We start from the raw sequence: 19,294 nt of genomic DNA, 5'->3' as shown, positions 1-19,294 counted from the left end.
ACTTAAAAATAAAATCTTAAGTAAAATAAAAAACAATTGGATGAATTATTTGTGTAAAAAATCATATATAGCAATGTACAACATCGTAAACAAAAAATATTCACCCCAACTTCATGATACTGACTACTAAAGAGGAAGAGAGACTGTGGAGTGGACTGGAGTTAAGGTTATTTCAGACAGTAAATAAATCTGGGTCCTTATTGATTATGAGTGGTACATGCTATCCACAAAGAATGAATAGAACAAGTATCAGGAGAAATGTTTCAAGATGGAAAACAGCCCCCTAACCCATGTGCCATAAAAGAATGTTAATACTCACCGAAGATTATTTCCATGCTTAGTGACATGTAGATAATGAAGCCTGAAATATTACACTAAAGCAAATGCATATCAGTTGTCATCTATTTTTGTAAAAGGAAGGATACACTCCCTAAGTAAGATAAACATGAAAAATCTAGATTGATCTTGTCACTTATGCATTTCATTCCTTCAATTTTTGTGAGAGAATGAAAACCAAGTTTTGTCATACTTTCATGGTTTAGTCTTACTTTAGTCTTACTTTAATGAATGTCACCTGGATTCTGAATGACTTCAACATCAAAAGAAAGAAAAATGACTATTGTCAAAAAAGTGGAAATAGATACTCTTCTCCATCCAGATGGGTTTTTGGCAGGCACCTCACTTTCTAAAGTCTCAAATGAATAACTCATATATGGATTTGACACAATCCTAGTAGAACTCAGAAAAAAAAATCATGCCACGAAAATACCATTTCCTGAATTGGTTTTGCTTTTAAGGGAACTGAATTTACAAGTACAGCACTTCTAATTAGCCTTGCTTTTCTGAGTGTGCAAAATGGACACCACCTGTTTATCACTATCTTTCCATTGGAATATAAGGGTTGTGGTTTTGTGATTGCTCATTACATGTTAAGGTACCAATTATTCAACCTTATTCTGCTTACTTTCTAGAATACCATTCTAGCCTGAAACAACACTCAATTTAAATTTATATTTTCCTTGTTTCTTCTTTTAATTATACTCATTAAATTCTGAGAATGCTATTACCTACATTGACATTTTCCTATTATTCTTCTGCTTCCTTTTGCCCCTTAAAATTTTCCCCAAAGCCAGATCTTTTCGTCAAGTCTTCTGATAAATCCCTCTGCAATCATGACTTTGTCCTACCCAAACCACATGTTTATTCAGACAAAATTTTTCAACAAAGAAAACTGAGATAGTTTGTGCCACTACGTGGCCAAAAGCTATGTCTTATGCCTGAATATTTCCCCTGACCCCTTTGATGAAAAATGCACTTAAATGTAAGTTCCAAGAAAACAGCAATGCTTATCTGGTTTGTTCACTGCATAGTCCCAGTAGTGTCATGTAATAGGTGGTCAAAAAATAGCTGATAAATGGATTATTCAGAAAACACCTGTTTGTATTATGGTGAAGTAGAAAGCAGCAAAGCATTAATGATGACCATATGTTAAATATTAAAAGTTATTAATCACATTACTACATTATTGCATAAGATATTTTCTATCCTACTTAGACAATATACTTCATAAAGATGAAGTTGTAAAATATGTTATAAAGCTATAATTTTTATAGGGCTGAAAGTTGGCAAAATACCAAGGCATATCAATGTCTAAGGACATATCAATTGAATTTATATTGTGCATATTTGGGTATCGCTTAAATTGTCCAGTGATGCTTTGGATGAATAACAAACTAGATGCATGCACAATTCATAAGTATTTATGTATTTATTTCATAGCATTGATCTTTCTTGACTTCATTTTAGCAAAATTAATAATTATAATCAACATATTGACAATTTTGTTCTACTTTAAGTATATGCAATTTCAAATATTTTGTCAAATGTAAATTAAATCTAAACATTTAAAAATTTCATATTTTCAAAAAGTTTTTTCTTTTAGAGTATTGAAAGTTATTTATTAAAATATATGTGCAAAGTGAACATTTTTAATGAATATCAAAATTTAAAAGAATGACTGAAATTTTAATAGGATTTTTTGAAAATATGACAACCTTACTAAGTGTTTAAAAGTAAATTTTCAGCAGTTCTGGTTTTTGGAGTTCATCTAGTTGCCAGTGAAAATATTATTATACTTCACATTACATACAGACCTACGTATTAACAAACTTCATACTTATATGAATTATTTAATATACCAGACCCTTCCTCACACTCCATGTACAACTGGTCAAATACTCCTGAATCTGTGTGTTCCTCCAGAAATGGGCATTGGAATCAAATGAGAGGCCAGAGAAGCCAGTACTACTGTGAAAATAATACATTCTGAGATCTATTCCATTCCTGCTACCTGAGACAAAGGATTTGACAAAGTAATTATTTTTGATTTTGTAATTAGCTGAGCACATCTGCCATTCAAATCCTCTCTGTGCGCAGGAACAGAAAAATGGGATCACTTGCAATTGGAGAAGTCTGCACATAACACCTGGATTAAATGATCAAAATGAACATCCATCATCAGTAATGAGACAAACCAAATCGCATGCCCTCTGATGGAAAGAAATGAGAACAAAACAGCCTCACTTATGTAATAGTCCAAGAAGAAATGCATAACCTAAATTAATTATGAGGAAATACGAGGCAAACCTAATTAAGGACATTCTAAATTTGCCTGTAAATTTCAAAGTGCCAATAAAAAGCCGTGGTATGAAAAAATGCCTTATATCTTGATTTATGTGCTAATATGAAATTAACTCTAAGATATATGTTTTAAATTTTTTTAAAAAGTTGGAGAACTGTGCGTCAATTTTGAAAAAAAAGTTAGATACATATATAAATAATTTCTAGAGTGACAAAGAAACAGTTAATAATGGCCATCTCTGGAAGTGGAATCAGGTGGAGAGAGAAAGATGTTTATTTTCTACTTCTACTTCCTACTCTTTTCTTTACTGTATGATTTATTTTTAAACTAAACAGACTTTTTTTATTTTTAATAATTTTTAAAATGTCTATGACTTGTAAATTTTGTTTTTGAGTCTTAGAAAATGGAAACTATTCTCAGGAAAAAAATATATTGTTTTAAATTATGTAACACAAGACTGATCATAGGTCATGGTACCTGAGGTGTCATTCCATCCTTAATCATTAACTAGCTATGGCTATTAAGCAAAGGCACTTCAATTCTTTTAGATTTATTCATCTTTATAGATGAGATTTATAGGTGAAATTTCTTGTAATTATAACCTTAAATACTCTTAAGAATATATTAAGACATTTAACATGTTGTCAACAGAGGGCAGTAATTAACCACAAATAGTCCCATGTTTTCCATGAGCAAGAAATAAATCCTATTCATAGAATTTGAAGGAAGATAGTATTCAGAGTACCACAGTTTTTCTTGCTATTTTTTAAAATTGTGATTATATTCCACTTTTCTCCCATTCAAATAAATACTCCAAACAAACACTGCTTTTTCCCACTCAGGTCATGATCTCACAGTTGGTGGCTGTGAGCCCTGCATTGGACTCTATGCCTGCTTCAGATTTTGTGTCTCCCTCTCTGTCTGCCCCTCCCCTGCTTGTGCTCTGTCTCTCTATCTCAAAAATAAATAAACATTAAAAAATTAAAAGAAAAAAGGAAATGAGACACAAAAGATAAAAAGGGAAGAATATAAAGTGAGTGATAAGGCAAGGCCTTGTTGACGGGAATTAGAATGTCATTTACTCTGCCTTCTGATCATTTGTGTGGTGCATGTCGATACAGTAGTGCCCACTGGAAAGATCACAGACAAAGGATTACTACAGATTTGGATTTTAAACTATTCTAGGCTACTTACTGTCTGTACAGGCTAAACTCTGGCGAACTGAATGAAACTTTCCAAAGCTTATATTCCTTCAAATCCAAAATAATAACAATAGCTACTTTAGAGGATTGTTTAAGGATTAAAATAATTATTTATAAAATATATAGGAAAATACTATATATATATAGTTGCTCGATAATGTTTATTAATATCATGATTATTGTTGCTACTATATTATCATACAGATCTCCTTGTTTTAGTACAACTTAGTCTGATAGAGGAAATACTGCATTTTATCCTTAAACATATATATGTATGTACAAATAAATATATATAACTATGCATTGTAAAACCTTGAATTGCAAATAACTTGTTCTATGAGTGTTCCACAAGACGAGCAAACATTTCTAATAAATTTTAACTTGATAAACAAGCAATGTCTTGCAATACAAGTAGTACATAACACTGAATGTCACATGATCACAACTGAGCCAATGGTTCTTGAAATTCTCTTTGATATACAAGTGCTTTGGATTACAAGCATGTTTCTGGAATGAATTATGCTCGCAAACCAAAGCTTTACTGTGTGTGTGTGTGTGTGTGTGTGTGTGTGTGTACACGTATAATGTACATGCATGTGTATATATGTATGTACATATTCCTTTAACAAATAATAACCAACATTTTGTTTTTATGAACCAAATTTTGGAAATTTGGTACATGTTTTAATAGTTAAAAATGAATATCAGTTTACCTTTTACCTCAATTTTAAACCTTTTAAGAGAGAAAAACCTGGGATACTGGATGAGAACTTTTTGTTGTTTATAAATCAAAAAAATATGCATGTTAAAAATGTGAAAAATGATTAAAGAATATAGATAGCACTTCACAAAAGAAAAAATAAAAGTGATGGGGTGCCTAGGTGGCTCAGTTGGTTAAGCATCCAACTCTTGGTTTCTGTTCAGGTCATGATCTCACATTTCGTGGATTCTAGTGCCGTGTCTGGTTCTGCACTGACAATGCAGAGCCTGCTTGGGATTCTCCCTCTCTCTCTGCCTTCTCTCTCTCTCTCTCTCTCTCTCTCAAAAATGAATAAATAAACATTTAAGAAAAAAAATATTTTTAAGAAAATGAACATTCAACTTCGCTGTTACTCAATGGACTGCAAATTAAAATTTTTGCACATTTTGCCTATAAAACAGAAAACAAACTTTTTAAAGGTACCTTTGAGGGAGTTGGTATATGAGTACTCTCATAAGGTGTGAAGCTCAATTGGTTACACATTTATTTGAAAATATAACTGTAACCATGACATTCTATCCTAAAAGGTTTAAAAAATTAATTGAGATGTGAATTGAACAAGAATTTGTTTTTACTTTTTAGATATTGAAATCAGTGAAAACCTCTAGAAGATAAACTTACACAATTTTGTGTAAATTAAAGAAATAGAATTTTACATGAAGCTCTTGGAATAACTTCTTTCTAATCCCAGCTTTAAAAGAAGATATTTTATAAGGTGAGATTTTTCTTTTGTTCTCTGTAATCCTTGCTTACTGAATAGGAATTGTCATCATTAGTGACATCAGTTTATTGTTCTAAAATGAAGGTTTCAAGAAGACAAGGCCTTTACCTGTCTAGCTCTTTATTCTAGAATAGTTTGTCATATAGTTAGTACTCAATAAATATGTCCATGTTGTGTATGTACATGCTGTTTTATTTGACACTTTGAAATTTTTCCTAAGAAGTTTATAAGTAAAAATATTTTAATAAAAATATATAAACTTATGAGAAGTAACTTCTTAAATTTCTAAAAAAAGTTTATCTGTTAGCAATATTTTTATGATTCTTACAAAAAAATCTAGTCAAACTCTGACTACCAACCATTCTTGCTTTTGTAGCTGTGTCTTGTATCATTAGACAAAGGGAGATAGATAATCACAAAACCTCACTGGTGAGCCATTTTTCTTCAGAATTACAAATGACACTGAGCAGTATGTTTTTTTCTGGTTCTTTTTAGAAAAGATTAGTGAAAACACAAATATATACTTAATAAAGAGATAAAAATGGTTTTAGTTTAAATAAAATAAATATTTTGAATGAAACATTATTATCCAAATAGTTATTTCATAGAAATTTAAGTGATCAGGATAAAATTAAAAAAAGACAGTTTATATGCAATTTCTTTGTAACCCATTACCTGGTATCATTTCAAACATTTTTTGAGATATATTATCACAAACATAATTTTTAGACCCTAATATAATACAGATACATTCTAATACACGTATGTACACATTACATATAGCAGTTAGACTAATTTTACTCAGATGAACTTGAACTCTCGTCTAAGTCTTGTTTTTAAATAGACTTACCAAAGTTTTATACATTTTCTCCTCTACCTAAAGCTCAACAATCTTATTCCACCTTTATAACTTTTTCTAATACTGTAATAACCTAGAAGAAATATTATCAGATAAGCATCTCTACAGTTTTTAATTCCATCCTGTCACATTGCAAGAAAAGAATCTTAGTTCCTGGGAGACAAATGTTCTTCCAGTGTCATAGTATTATTGGAAGATGCAGCCATTTGCCTAATAAAATACAGAGGTCCATGGATCTGTTGGAACAACCTGGCTGACTTCATGAAGTAAACAGGCCTCACACCTTTGACATAAAATAATAAAATACATAAATGATGCCAATATGGTGGCAGGGACTACAGGCTTTCTAGAATATATTTCTGTGGAATTTAGGTCTTTTACATTCATTTAAAAGCCTGCAGCTTTGTAACAGCAGGATATTGACTTACTAAATAATGAAACATTTGTAATTAAATAGCATGGAACTATTAAAGTAATGTATTAGAAGGGCGCCTGAGTGGCTCAGTCGGTTGAGTCTCCAACTCTTGGTTTCAGCTCAGGTCTTGATCTCACAGTTTGTGAGTTGGAGCCCCACCTCAGGCTCTGTGATGACAGTGCAGAGCCTGCTTGGAATTTCTCTCTCCCTCTCTCTCTGTCTCCGTGGCTTGCTCTCATGTGCTCTCTCTCTTAAAGATTATATACTGTACAAAAACATGTTAAATGATTAAAAACAGACTACATACAGATAGACACAATGTAATCTCATTTCGAAAACAGAAATGTATAATGTACATGCATGTGTAGAGAGCTATCCATGACAGAGAATATATAAAATAAGTTTTGTAATGCCTAGAGTTGGGCAATACATATGAGTAATGTGTGTGTTGTTTTTTTTTTAAGTTTATTTTGAGAGAGAGAGACATACAGAATGGGAGAGAGAGCATGAGTGGGGGAGGAGCAGAGAGAGAGAAAGGGAGAGAGAGAATCCCAAACAGGCTCTGCCTTGTCAGCACAGAGCCCGATGAGGGCTCTAACTCACGAACTGTGAGATCATGACTTGAGCTGAAATCAGGAGTCAGAAGCTCAATCAACTTAACGACCCAGGCGTCCTTATATGAATAAAGTTTTATTTGAGCTTGGTCTTTTCTGTACTTTTCTTATTTTCTATAATTAACATATTATAATATGTTAATAACTGTATTTTATTAGGCAAATATACTGTAATAAAATAACTGTATTTTATTAGGCAAATATACTTTTATTTCATTAGGTATTTCACTGATATTTTATTTTATTTTATTTGAAATGAAAACCATTTGAAAGAATGTCCACTTTCTATATTTAGATGAACTTTGTGGAGAAGCCACCTAGCAGGTCCAAAGCTTGCATAGTGGAATTTCAGAGAAAGAATATGGGACATACTATCAGTTGGTGCAGGATCAGGCAGCTGAGTAGAATCCCCAAAAGTGATTAGTTTTGCCAGGATTTGGCTCAAAGTAGAATGATGGCTCTAATGCAAAGATTTTGCCCTCCAGGAGATACTGCAAATGTCTGGAGACATTTTTAGTTGTCACCATTAAGAGGAAATTGCTACTGGCATCTGATATATAAAGACCAGTGATGTTGCTGCAATGCACAGGAAAGCCCACTGCAACAAAAAATTCTCTGTCCCAAAATGTCAATAGTAGAAAGGTTGAAAACTTGGGATAAATGTAAAATGTAACTGCTGAGAAGGCCAATAAATTGGGAGAAAGCTGTAATGAGTTAAGTTGGCTATGCTATTACCTTTGTGCAGAAACTGAAACCTTCTCAAAATGACCTTCTGTACTTATCTGAAAGAATGAGCTAAGAGTCTAAGAACCTGGGTCTCCCTTAGTTTAGTTGATCTTTGCGTGGAGAGCTGAGATTACAATCAAAGAAAGCATGAGGATGGTTGGCTGTTGTCTTGTGTTCTGAAATTCAGGGCAAGATCACATTATCTAATCATCCAGGCTCTCTGAGGGCAGGATCTATCAAGGGATTGTGTGCTTTTCCTGGTGCTGCATTGTATTTGTTCCAAGATTTATACTTCGATATTGCAAGACTTAAACTGGTGTCGAGATTACATGTCAAGAATGCTATTACAGCTTTTAGTTTATTAGTCACCCAGTTCATAGTAAAATAAGTTGATGCTTCCATCTATAAAGAGCAAAGTAGTACCAAAGAAAGTTTATTTATTTATTTTCGTCACAAGAAAAAAGAAAATGGAGGCAAAAGGAAACCCATTGCTAGAGTAAAATTCTAAAGATGTTTGCTGCCCTGCGAGCATGGGACAGGCAGCCAAAGAGAGTGCTATGTTAAAATTCACGCATCTTTCCAAGGTTAGTCACCTCCTTTGTGAGAAAGGCTATTAAAAGAAAAATCAGTACATTTAGAAGAGGAGTGATTTTCCTAGTTCCAAAGAGTTGTTATATTAGCACCTATCGGCTATCAATTCTATGAAACTGGTAGTGAAGTTAGCCAGGAAACTTTTTTTTTGCCTTTCATGTACATTGACTTTGAAAATTATATTATAAAAGAGAACAGCCTCATTTTATAAAAGACTCTCTACTCTTTCAGTCACACTGTGATAAAAATGGTCAAATAGAATAATGTTTCAGAACTTTTTCTTTTTTTTAATGTTTCATTGATGCCAAACTTTTTGCTTTCATTTAGGCAGATTTTAGAATTTTAAAAATTAAAAATTTTGAGAAAATGAACAGTGAAAATGTTCTCTTTCTAGTCTTTTGTTGTTATATGTCCTTATTGATTTTTAACTTAAATATACATATCAAGGAAAAGGAAAAGAAAATACCAAGCATCCAAGTAATTATCATCTAGAATTAATATATGCTAACATTTTCATCACATTTTCTATGTATTTACATTATGGTGCATATTATTTTAGATAAAATATAGTATTATGTAGTATTTTTATATAAAAGATATAAAATATTACAAATACCATTGAAGGTGAACAATTTTTATAGCCTTTTCCAGTTGTATTCCTCTCCTTTCCTTTTTAGAACAAGCAAAATAAATGTGTGTCCTTTTACTACATATATATCTTTATTAAATACACAGTATTACTTGTGTGTATTTCCAAAGTTAAGTAAATGATATTCTTGATTTTGAATTTTTCTTGAGATTTTATTTTTAAGTAATCTCTACACCCAACATAGGGCTCAAACTTACAACCCCGAGATCAAGAGTCACATGCTCTACCAGCTGAGCTAGCCAGGTGCCCCACATTTTTTACTTACTGATATATTCTTAAGTTCTCACATGTTTATACATATTCATGAATACCTACTTTTCCAAATAGTATTCCATCAAATGGATATTACAATGTATTTATATATGCCATATTTATTGATTTTTAAATTGTTTTTTACATTTTTACAAAAATCTTGCACTTGATATTGTAAATATCTATTGGTGCACAAAAACAGTATGTAAATTTTTTTTTAGAATAGAGGTAGAATTTATAGGTTAGAGATTATACATAATTTTAAAAAGTACTAATGCGGCTTTGTGAAAATTTTTTTCTATTTTACTAAGAAGGACAATAAGTATTCATAATTTAAAAAAAATTTTAATGCTTATTTATATTTGAGAGAGAAAGAGACAGACACAGAGCATGAGAAGTGGAGGGGCAGAGAGAGAGAGAGAGAGAGACAGAGAGAGACAGAGAATCCAAAGCAGGCTCCAGGCTCCGAGCTGTCAGCATAGAGCCTGACCCGGGGCTAGAACCCATGAACCGTGAGATCATGACCTGAGCTGAAGTTGGATGCTTAACCAACTGAGCTACCCAGGTGCCCCAACAAGTATTTATTATTATGGTTATGGAAACATATAAGAAAGGTAACATAATCTAAAACAGAGAGGTAGTCTTACCTAATAGTTAGGACTATATGCTCAGAATTCAAACCATCTGGATTCAAATCCCACTTTCATTAATTAGCTGCTTGAATTTGCACAAATGAATGAATCATTTATCTTTATCTTCAAATAGGAAAATAAGACCCATCTCATGATGGTGATGGACACCATCATGAGATGGGTCTTAAATATGGCACATGCAGAATAATACCTGGCACTAAGTAAGCCTTAAATAAATATTAACTATTGTTGTTATGTTTGTTATTTATACTATTGTTTTTACATGTGTAGCTATATTATCCTTACTATTAATCAAGGCATAAGAAGGACTCAAGAGTTTTGAATACTGGAGGTAATTCTCTGGGTCTTTTAGTCCAGTTGTTTCATCTAATGTCAGGATGTCTTTTGAACGGCTTCCACATGTCACTTTCCCTCCCTTATTTCTTCTAGGAGTGAACATACTCTTTATCATAGAACAGCTCATCCTATCTTTTTAAACTATAATTGGTAGGAAAGTTATCCTAATTTTGAGCTAAAAATATATGTCCCCATTATCTTCATTCACCTAATTATTCTGGAGCAAACTAGATTAAATTTACTGTCATTTCTACACAACCATCTCCTGAATACTTTAAGATAACAAATACAATGACTCTCCCCACCCTTTCAGTTTCTATTTTGAAAATTAAATATTCTGGGTTTAATCAAAATGTTTTAGACATAAGTACTTTTAAAATGTCTAAAGTGTATGCCTTAAAAAAAACTAGGTTTTATCTCACTACTCTGAACACATTCTGCTTTGACAATTGTTCTCCTAAACTATGGTCCAAATATAAGAGCAAAATACTGCAATACTGCAAAGGGAAGTGGGAGTATTACTTTCCTTATGCTAGATGATATAGATCAATTATTGTGACCTAAGATTGTATGATACCTTTTTAGCAGTCATGTCACTTCCATAGGAGTTACTTCACAGAGGTAGATGTATGATGAATCTTATACGCATCAATGAAAAGCAACAGAATTTGCTCTTTATTCACATTTTAGAGATACAGATATACATTCCAGATTCTCCCAGAAGGAGTTAGACAAACTGAATATGATTAGGAAAAAAAAATCACATTAATGAAAGTGAAAGTTCTAACTAATCTTACCATGCTATCGAATAGAATATATGATTCTAAAAACCTAGAAAGAAGAAGCTAGGAATTCAACTTGTTTTGTTTTTCCTCTGAGACATTACATTTTAAAAATATCAATAAGTAGGGGCGCCTGGGTGGCTCAGTCGGTTGAGTGTCCAACTTCAGCTCAGGTCATGATCTCATGATTCGAGGGTTCAAGCCCCACGTCGGGCTCTGTGCTGACAGCTCAGAGCCTGGAGCCTGCTTCGGATTCTGTGTCTCTCTCTCTCTGTGTTCCTCCCCTGCTCTCACTCTATCTCTCTCTCACTCTCTCAAAAATAAATAAAGATATAAAAAATAATAATAAATAAAAAATAAATAAAGATATCAATAAGTAGCAATAACTGTGAAATGCAATGTTTAAGCACAGATGATAGAAAGATTTAGCTTTCCCTATTTTTTTAGTTAATATTTTTTTGTCTCATGAGAAAAATCATTTGCTCAAGATGTCTGCCTATTAATAATGTCAGTTATAACTGAGAGTCCTGTGGAGACTCTCTTGAGACTGCTCAACCATGGTTGAGGTCAACCATGAGTAGACCTTCAAGTTCCCACTGTTACCACTACTTCTCAATAACCATTCTCATAAAAAAATAAGAAAATATATACTATTAATTAAAACATGAACCAGACAAAACAAAAGTAACATAATGATTCCAGTTCTCAAGTTTGCACTTACGCACCCATTCTGATTTCTATGTGAAAATTCAGTCTAGTTTGAGAAGAATTTATTTTTCTGTAGATGGAGTCAGCTTGTGACCATAAAATTCCTAAAAACCTTTTTGTTATGATTATACTGCTAACAAGAATTTGTTTTAATCCACAACATATTTCAAATTGATTGGTGCTTAATTTTGTTTATACTGTTGTTTACTATCAGTAAATTTCTAGAAAGCATTCTCCCCCTAATACTTCATATCCTACAATCAAGTGCATAGGAAGAAAAAGGGGAAAAAAAAAAGGGAATAGGGCTCCAGAAATACAGAAGGAATGAGGTCCAGGGGTCTAATTTTAGTAACCAGGTATCCATAGTTCTTTATTCAAGATTATGTAATATAATAATATGGATGCAGTCAAGATAATATATCTATGAGGGAAGAAGATATATAAGTAGAGTGTATAGTATGCATTTCTACTTAAATTAACACTTGATAGCAAAGTACCCCCAAATTTACAGGGTTTTTAGCAAGAAAGCGTTTATTTTCACTCACCTTTGTGTGTTGAATGATCTGGATCATGTGGGTCAGGAGAGTCATTTGTCAGAGAAAATGAAAAAAACAAAACTACAGAATCATAAAATTCATAAACTTCTCGTAAAACTCATAAAAATCTACTTACCTATTACTTCTTTGTTTTTTATCTGCTCATTCTATGAACCAAACCTAGCAATATAGCAAAACTTGATGTCAATGTGGAGGGAAAATATCCTCTTGTCTCTTGGTTATCAAGGAAGGACTCTGTGGGAGGTGCAGCAAATATGTTTGAACAAATAATATAATTTACCACAGAGAAAAGTAGACAAAGAAGCTAAGTATTCCCTTACTCCCTGACATATATCTAAGCCCCTACTTCCCTATGAGAAGAATTGCTTTTAGAAAACTCCTTTCAGAAATTAAGAAAATTGAGATACTTCATGCTTAAAACAAACCAAACCAAAACGAATTTTCGTATCAGTAAAAATAGGGGCTTGAGAGTTAATTAGTTTTGTTCATAATAAAATAAATAGAAGCAATTTTGTACCCGTGTTTGTATGTGTCATACCTATTACACAGAGTTTCTCTGGATACAATTAGATAAAACTTAGATGCCATTCTTTTTTACATTTGAAATCTGAAAATGTGTATGGTTTCCATTTGCTGATCAGTTTTCAGAAACTCATTCTCAGGAAAGTGAACTACAAGCTGTCCATGGTTTATATTCTAGATAAAGGATGAAGGCTGAGACAAAGAATTGAAGCTCAAACACTCATCCCTTGCCGAATCCAATTCAAGACCTTTGTAGTCACACTTTGTGACTTTGTGATAAGTAATTGGTTGAAACATAAAGCAATAGAATGTCTAATCTTTCACATACTTTAGAGTAAACAGACATGAATAAAATAGTTGTTCGATGTGATACGACTTAATTTCATTTTAGATGTTTACCAAAACTTCTGCATATTTTGGTTTTTGACATCCTAAGTTTGTTCTCTGTCCTACAGAAGAGAACTCTTCTTATAGTTCCTTCAAGGAATTAATTTCCTTCCATATTTGTCTCACTCATCTAGTTAGTTACCTGAACTTGTTGAAACATTCAGTATATTTTAATGGAAAAGATTCTTAATGGGTAAATTAGGAAATGTTTTCTGATATATAGAACAAGTAAAGAAAAAAAAAAAAGACTAATTCCTAGCTTGGATATGAATTAAACAAACTCCTAGTAAGAGCCTGGAATGTTATTTGTGTTGTGTGGTGGTTGGAAAGAAAAAGTGAACAGAATGGTAAGGAATGACAAGGAAAGTACCTTAGTATTAGGTGGGCAGTTGAAAGTCCAGATGCTGATTAGATACAAAGAACTTTAAGATACAATGGCAAAGAGTCAAATTGTTGGTGAGAACATTTTTTTTATCCGACTAATTTAGACTTACACTGACTTGTACACAGTGGAATGACAAGCTGGTGGCAGAACGACAAGAGGGAGTGCACGTAATCCTCAGAGAAGAGAAAATGTGAGTCCACAAAGCAGGGTAGTGACAGACTATCTTATCTTAATAATAATTGACCTTCATGTCCCCAGGCTCTCTTCCGCACAAGAATATTCCAGTTTGTGTAAGTTATATGGAAGAAAATGGTGAAAAGTTTTCACTGACGCAACATAAATATGAAATTGATGATTTCTGGGAAATTAATTTTGGCTCAGCTGCCACTCTTTCAAATAAAGTTCTTTACATAATAAAAAAGATTTCTCAAGATTTTAGTGTGCTAAAGAGCAGAAATTCAACCAAGTAGATATGAATCTAACCAATTGCCAGTTGGTTTTGTTAAGCGATTCATAAACTGGGCAGCATCCCATCTAGAAAATAGAGGAGAGCTCCAAGGAGTTGTACAAAATGGAAGGTTTTTTATAGGAAGTAGGTGGAACAAGAAAGTAAAACAAAAGAAAGGATTGTTCCAGGCAAGGTCACTTTTCCTTAGAGTGAAGGGCAGGAGGTCAATATTGGGTGAATTATCTTATCTGCCTTTGGGGATGTGTGAGGGCCCATGTGACAGATTACTTCACTGGTGCTTATCAGGAAATTTCAGACTAACAGGTTAAGATTTACCTTTCTGTTGGGGGAGGTTGAAATTGCAATTAGGTATTAAGCCCCAGTTTAGTGACTTGGCCTAAGTGATGCCATTTTGGGCCTCTGGTTATCTTTTTAACAAGGGAAACAGGGATTGAGTACTACAAGGATGTATGTTTTTGAGTACTTAGGAGAATTGGAAGTAGACCTGGAGAAGGACTTTGCTGTAGAATTCAGACACCCTCTCTCACCTCTCCTGTTCCCAGTCTTGTCTTGCTTTCATTCCTTCTCATCTCCTCTCAGAGGCTGTACATTCTCTGTCATTCTTTTCATCATTCTCTCTCCACATAATCAGCTTGCATATATCATTACAGCTGCCAGCTCTTTCTCTATGTCAGCTTTTTAGTTAAGAGCTTGGCACCTACTCTATACTTTTTCTACAGCTCTTAGTTCAAGTTCAAAAAAAGAAATCTGATTGGCTGAGCTTAATTCTACCCCAACAAAGCCTGTAGATTAGCCCCCAAATTAATCAGTGTTCATTCCAATCCAAAACCAGGCAAATTTCCTCACAAATGTGAGTAGGAAGGGAACACTGAATATGCTTGAGAGGCAGAGTCTGAGGTAATAAGGGGTAATTATGCAGCAAAGTTTCATTGTTAAAACCAAAGTTTTAATGCACACAGCAAAGTTTTTTGTTTGTTTGTTTTTTGGGTTTTTTTTGGTATGAAGTACAGAATAGGTGTGAGAAAACACAAAAGAGTATTTAAGCATCTGCACTTTGAAGTCAGACCACACAATGTGAATCAGAGCTCCACAAACTATACTTAACCTTCCAAAACCTGTAGAACAGCCATTAGAAGGGAGCAGGATTTGTCATCCCAAAAACATGCCTCTCTGGCATAAGGACGATTTTAGGCTGTTTTTTGTTGTGGGGTTTTTTGTTGTGTTTTGGTTTTGTTTCTTTTGTTTTTTTGGCCAAGTTAGAAAGGCTTTATTTTTATTTAATATTTCATTGGCTTGCTTTATAACTTTTATTTACTTAAATTTCCTTAATTGAAGTATAGCTGATAATATCACATTAGTTTCAACACAGTGATTGAACTAACAGTATACTATGCTCATCACAAATGTAGCTACCTACCATCTATTACAACACTATTACAATAGTATTGACCGTATTCCCCATGTTGTACCTTTTATCCTCATGACATTCATTCCATAACTGAAAGTCTGTATCTCTTACTTAGGGTGATTATTTTTAAAAAAACAACAGACACAGGAAAAGCTTTGAAAATGGAGAAGTTATCGGGGCCCCTGGGTGGCTTAGTCGGTTAAGCGTCTGACTTCGGCTCAGGTCATAATCTTGGGGTTTGTGGGTTCGAGCCCTGTTGGGCTCTGTGCAGACAGCTCAGAGCCTGGAGCCTGCTTCAAGTTCTGTTTCCTCTTCTCTCTGCCCTTCCCTCGCTCATGCTCTGTCTCTCTCTCTCTCAAAAATAAATAAACATTTTAAAAAGTTAAAAAAAAAAAAAGAAAAAGGAGAAGTTGTCTTTTATTAAGGGACAATTACGTTTATACAAGAAATCCCCATCAGTACAGGCATCTCCCTCTGTGTGTCAGGAAGAAGAGAATAACTAAATCTTTAGAAATTTATCAGTGGAGAAGGCAAAGACTTAAATTTGCATAGCAACCTAATCCTTGTTTGCTGTGCTTTTCCTGATAGTCTCCCATAACTGGCTCACTCGCCCCCAATATCATCTTTTGTCTTTAGAGATGTTTAAGATGGTAGCTTGGGCCACTTCAAGGAGTCATTCTGTTTTCCTGGGTATATCCTATGTATACAGAAGGTATACATGTTACTAAACTTCTGTTTGTTTTTCCCTGTAAATCTTTTATTATAGGGTGGTCTCACCCAAGAACCTAGAAGGGTAGAGGGAAAATTATTTTTTCTCTCCTACACCATTCTCTAGAGGAAAGAATTTTATTTGTCCTTCAAGGTCCTTCTAGCTGGAATAAGAATTAAATTGACATGAGATAAACAGGAGAAAATAAAATTTAATTTTGTACATATGGGAAATCCACACAGACATGGAAATTCCAAAGACAGGCAAAATGAGGTATATGTGTCACTCTGAACTAAGGAGCGGTTAGGGGTCTGATACTTCAAACGGAAAGCATGCAATTCACTGGAAGATAGAAAAGAGTAAATATTCGGTAAACAAACATTTGCAGGGCTATCAAAAACAATAGGACCTAGAGACTTTGATCAAACAGGTCTTGCTAGGTTCTTCTCTACCATGCCTAGTTCATATCATAATGTAGTTATCTCTAGTGATAGTTCTATTTCTGAAGCAGATCCTCTGTCTAAATCCTTTTAGGCTGTCGTGGGGAAGGTAAACAGTCTTTTCTGAATCTGCTGAGTTTTGAGTGCTTTTAAATAAAAAATAATCTTCATGCCAAATTGAGCCATCTTGGGGTGGCCTGTCCTGGGCACCTTCTTCATAAGCTAGTTGTGAGAATTAAATGAGCTTATTTATGTGCTAGATCCCTAATAATTATTCAATAAATATTAAAAATACAGAAGAAGAAAAGTTACCCCTCACACAAAGATTAAAGGAATGAAACAAACAAAAAAAGAAAAGCCAAAGGCACAAAGACAATCTAAAAAGGGAAAAACAGGAAACTGATGGATTTTTTGATCAAATGACTGAAACCTTAATGGAATAGTAGATTCTGAAATCGTAGGAAATCTTTAGTGATCTTAGTCTGATATGATCATAATTCCATTATGAAAACACTAAAGGTTAGTGGAAGAGAGCCAAAGCATAAGAGACTCTTAAAAACTGAGAACAAACTGAGGGTTGATGGGGGGTGGGAGGGAAGGGAGGGTGGGTGATGGGTATTGAGGAGGACACCTTTTGTGATGAGCACTGGGTGTTGTATGGAAACCAGTTTGACAATAAACTTCATATATTGAAAAAAAAAAGAAAACACTAAAGGTTAACCTCATGACAGCAACTTACAGCAGAACAATTGGACATATTTAAGAATTTACAAATTATGTGAAATAATATCATTATCATCATAATATAAACAATAGTAATAAACACAAAAATTTACATTTATTGAAGGTGCGTGTCTTAAGTGCTTTATATATGTTTATACGTATACATATATGTATTAATCCATTTACTACATATATCAAACTTAAAAACCTTTATTATTATGTTAGGGAAAAAGAAGTGGATGCTCAGAGAGTTTAAATAATTGACCAAAGCTGCAAAACTAGCAAAGAGCTGAGGTTCAGGGTTCACAGCCCATCAGTCTGCAATAGATAATTCTCTAATCCTAGGAAACTTCAGAAGCCCTCGGATTGTTTTCTTAAGTATACCGATAATGTGTATAAAATAATTTGAAGAAAAAACAAACTGGAAAAAGAGGTCATTTTATTAAGTAACAATGTAATAGTAAATACATATTGTAAAAATATATAGCTCTGAGGGGAAAAGTGTTTTTTTCTTTTTTTAACTGATTATAAAAAGAATCCTGGAAAGTGAAAGATATAGTTCTTCAAGAACAGTAATTCTGAATTCTGTTCCCTTCATTTTGTCCATAATAGAAAAGCCTTTCAAAGTGTTTGGCGAAATTAGCCTAAATACTATTGGAGTGACCTAAACAGGAAGCCTGGCTATTCCCAACTGCCTGTGATCTCTGAAACCAGCTCTGGGGCTCCCTCTTTGCTCCAATAGACAGGAGCGACTTTGGGCTACATAATCATCAAATTCTTACCTCGCCCTTCACTGCTAGTAGGATCAGATTACATTTCTTTCACTATTCTCCACTCCCCAGTTTCTTGATCTGTTTAAAAGAAGTAGAAAAGATAAATCTTCTCTTCAGTGCCTGGAAGGGAAAACAAAATAACCTCAACTCCGCTTTGAAAAAAATCTTTCCAAGAACTTTCTTCAGAGATTTGACTCGTGAGTACTTGGCAATATACTTTCTAGCCCATGAGAAATAACCTTTATTTATTTTTTCTTGGGAGAAAAACAGGGTACTGAGAGGTAAAGGCTGGTAGGGGAGGACCATTGTCTGTAACCCTATAAAGAAAATTGACTCTTCTCTGTAAACAAAGTAAACTCATATTTCAGTGCAAAATTAAGTTCTCAGCACTTTGCATTTAGTTCTAATGCAAATATATATGCAGTATATATTTATGTTTGAAGACCTTGAACATTTTTGTAAGAAGTTGGTGATATGTAGTCTTTTTTGTAATTCTTAGCTTGTGATAGCAATTTGTTACTCATTGTGTGTTTAATTGGAATTTTCTGAAGATTTGGTTTACTTTTAAATAGTATATATTAACATATAAAGAAATATGATTGAGAGACTCCCTGGCAGCCTTATGTTTAAAGAACCTTCTTCCATTACCTTTAATTGTTGGTAGTTAAAATGAAGCATAAACATTAGAATTCTTGTAAACTAAATTAAATATTTTATGCCTGTATTAACTAATCTCTCTAAGGAAATACTTTACAAGCCTTCGAAGAATAAAACTCACATTCTAAGATACTTAAATAAGAATATATATCATTTCACTATTTGTAGAACAATGATGTTAATTAAAGCAATAGATCACAACCCTACATGATGTACTATCATGTTCATGTTGGTTATGAAACATTAAAATTTGCTTCTGGTAGCCAATAAAAGCACATAATATAAAAGTACACAACCACCAAACTATAATGAGACAAAGTTATTTAACTATGGAAAAAGCTCATTTGTGTAAGTA

At 33.3% G+C, this 19,294-nt stretch overlaps 1 protein-coding gene across 3 annotated transcripts in view; it reads left to right on the top strand.

Annotated features, from left to right (window-relative positions):
* Window positions 1-19,294, top strand: part of TFPI (tissue factor pathway inhibitor) — a 106,538-nt gene that overhangs the window by 17,053 nt on the left and 70,191 nt on the right. The window contains exon 2 of one of the 3 annotated variants that reach the window (XM_043577251.1): window positions 5,186-5,318. The gene's annotated coding sequence lies outside the window, so the exon portion shown is untranslated. Of the gene's footprint in view, window positions 1-5,185; window positions 5,319-18,206; window positions 18,480-19,294 lie in introns of those variants that run through there. The other 2 variants (XR_006296884.1, XM_043577250.1) reach the window with 2 other exon arrangements.

Source organism: Prionailurus bengalensis, chromosome C1 (genome assembly GCF_016509475.1).
Source record: "Prionailurus bengalensis isolate Pbe53 chromosome C1, Fcat_Pben_1.1_paternal_pri, whole genome shotgun sequence".
Taxonomy (NCBI): domain Eukaryota; kingdom Metazoa; phylum Chordata; class Mammalia; order Carnivora; family Felidae; genus Prionailurus; species Prionailurus bengalensis.
This window is presented reverse-complemented; position numbering and strand designations above follow the sequence as displayed.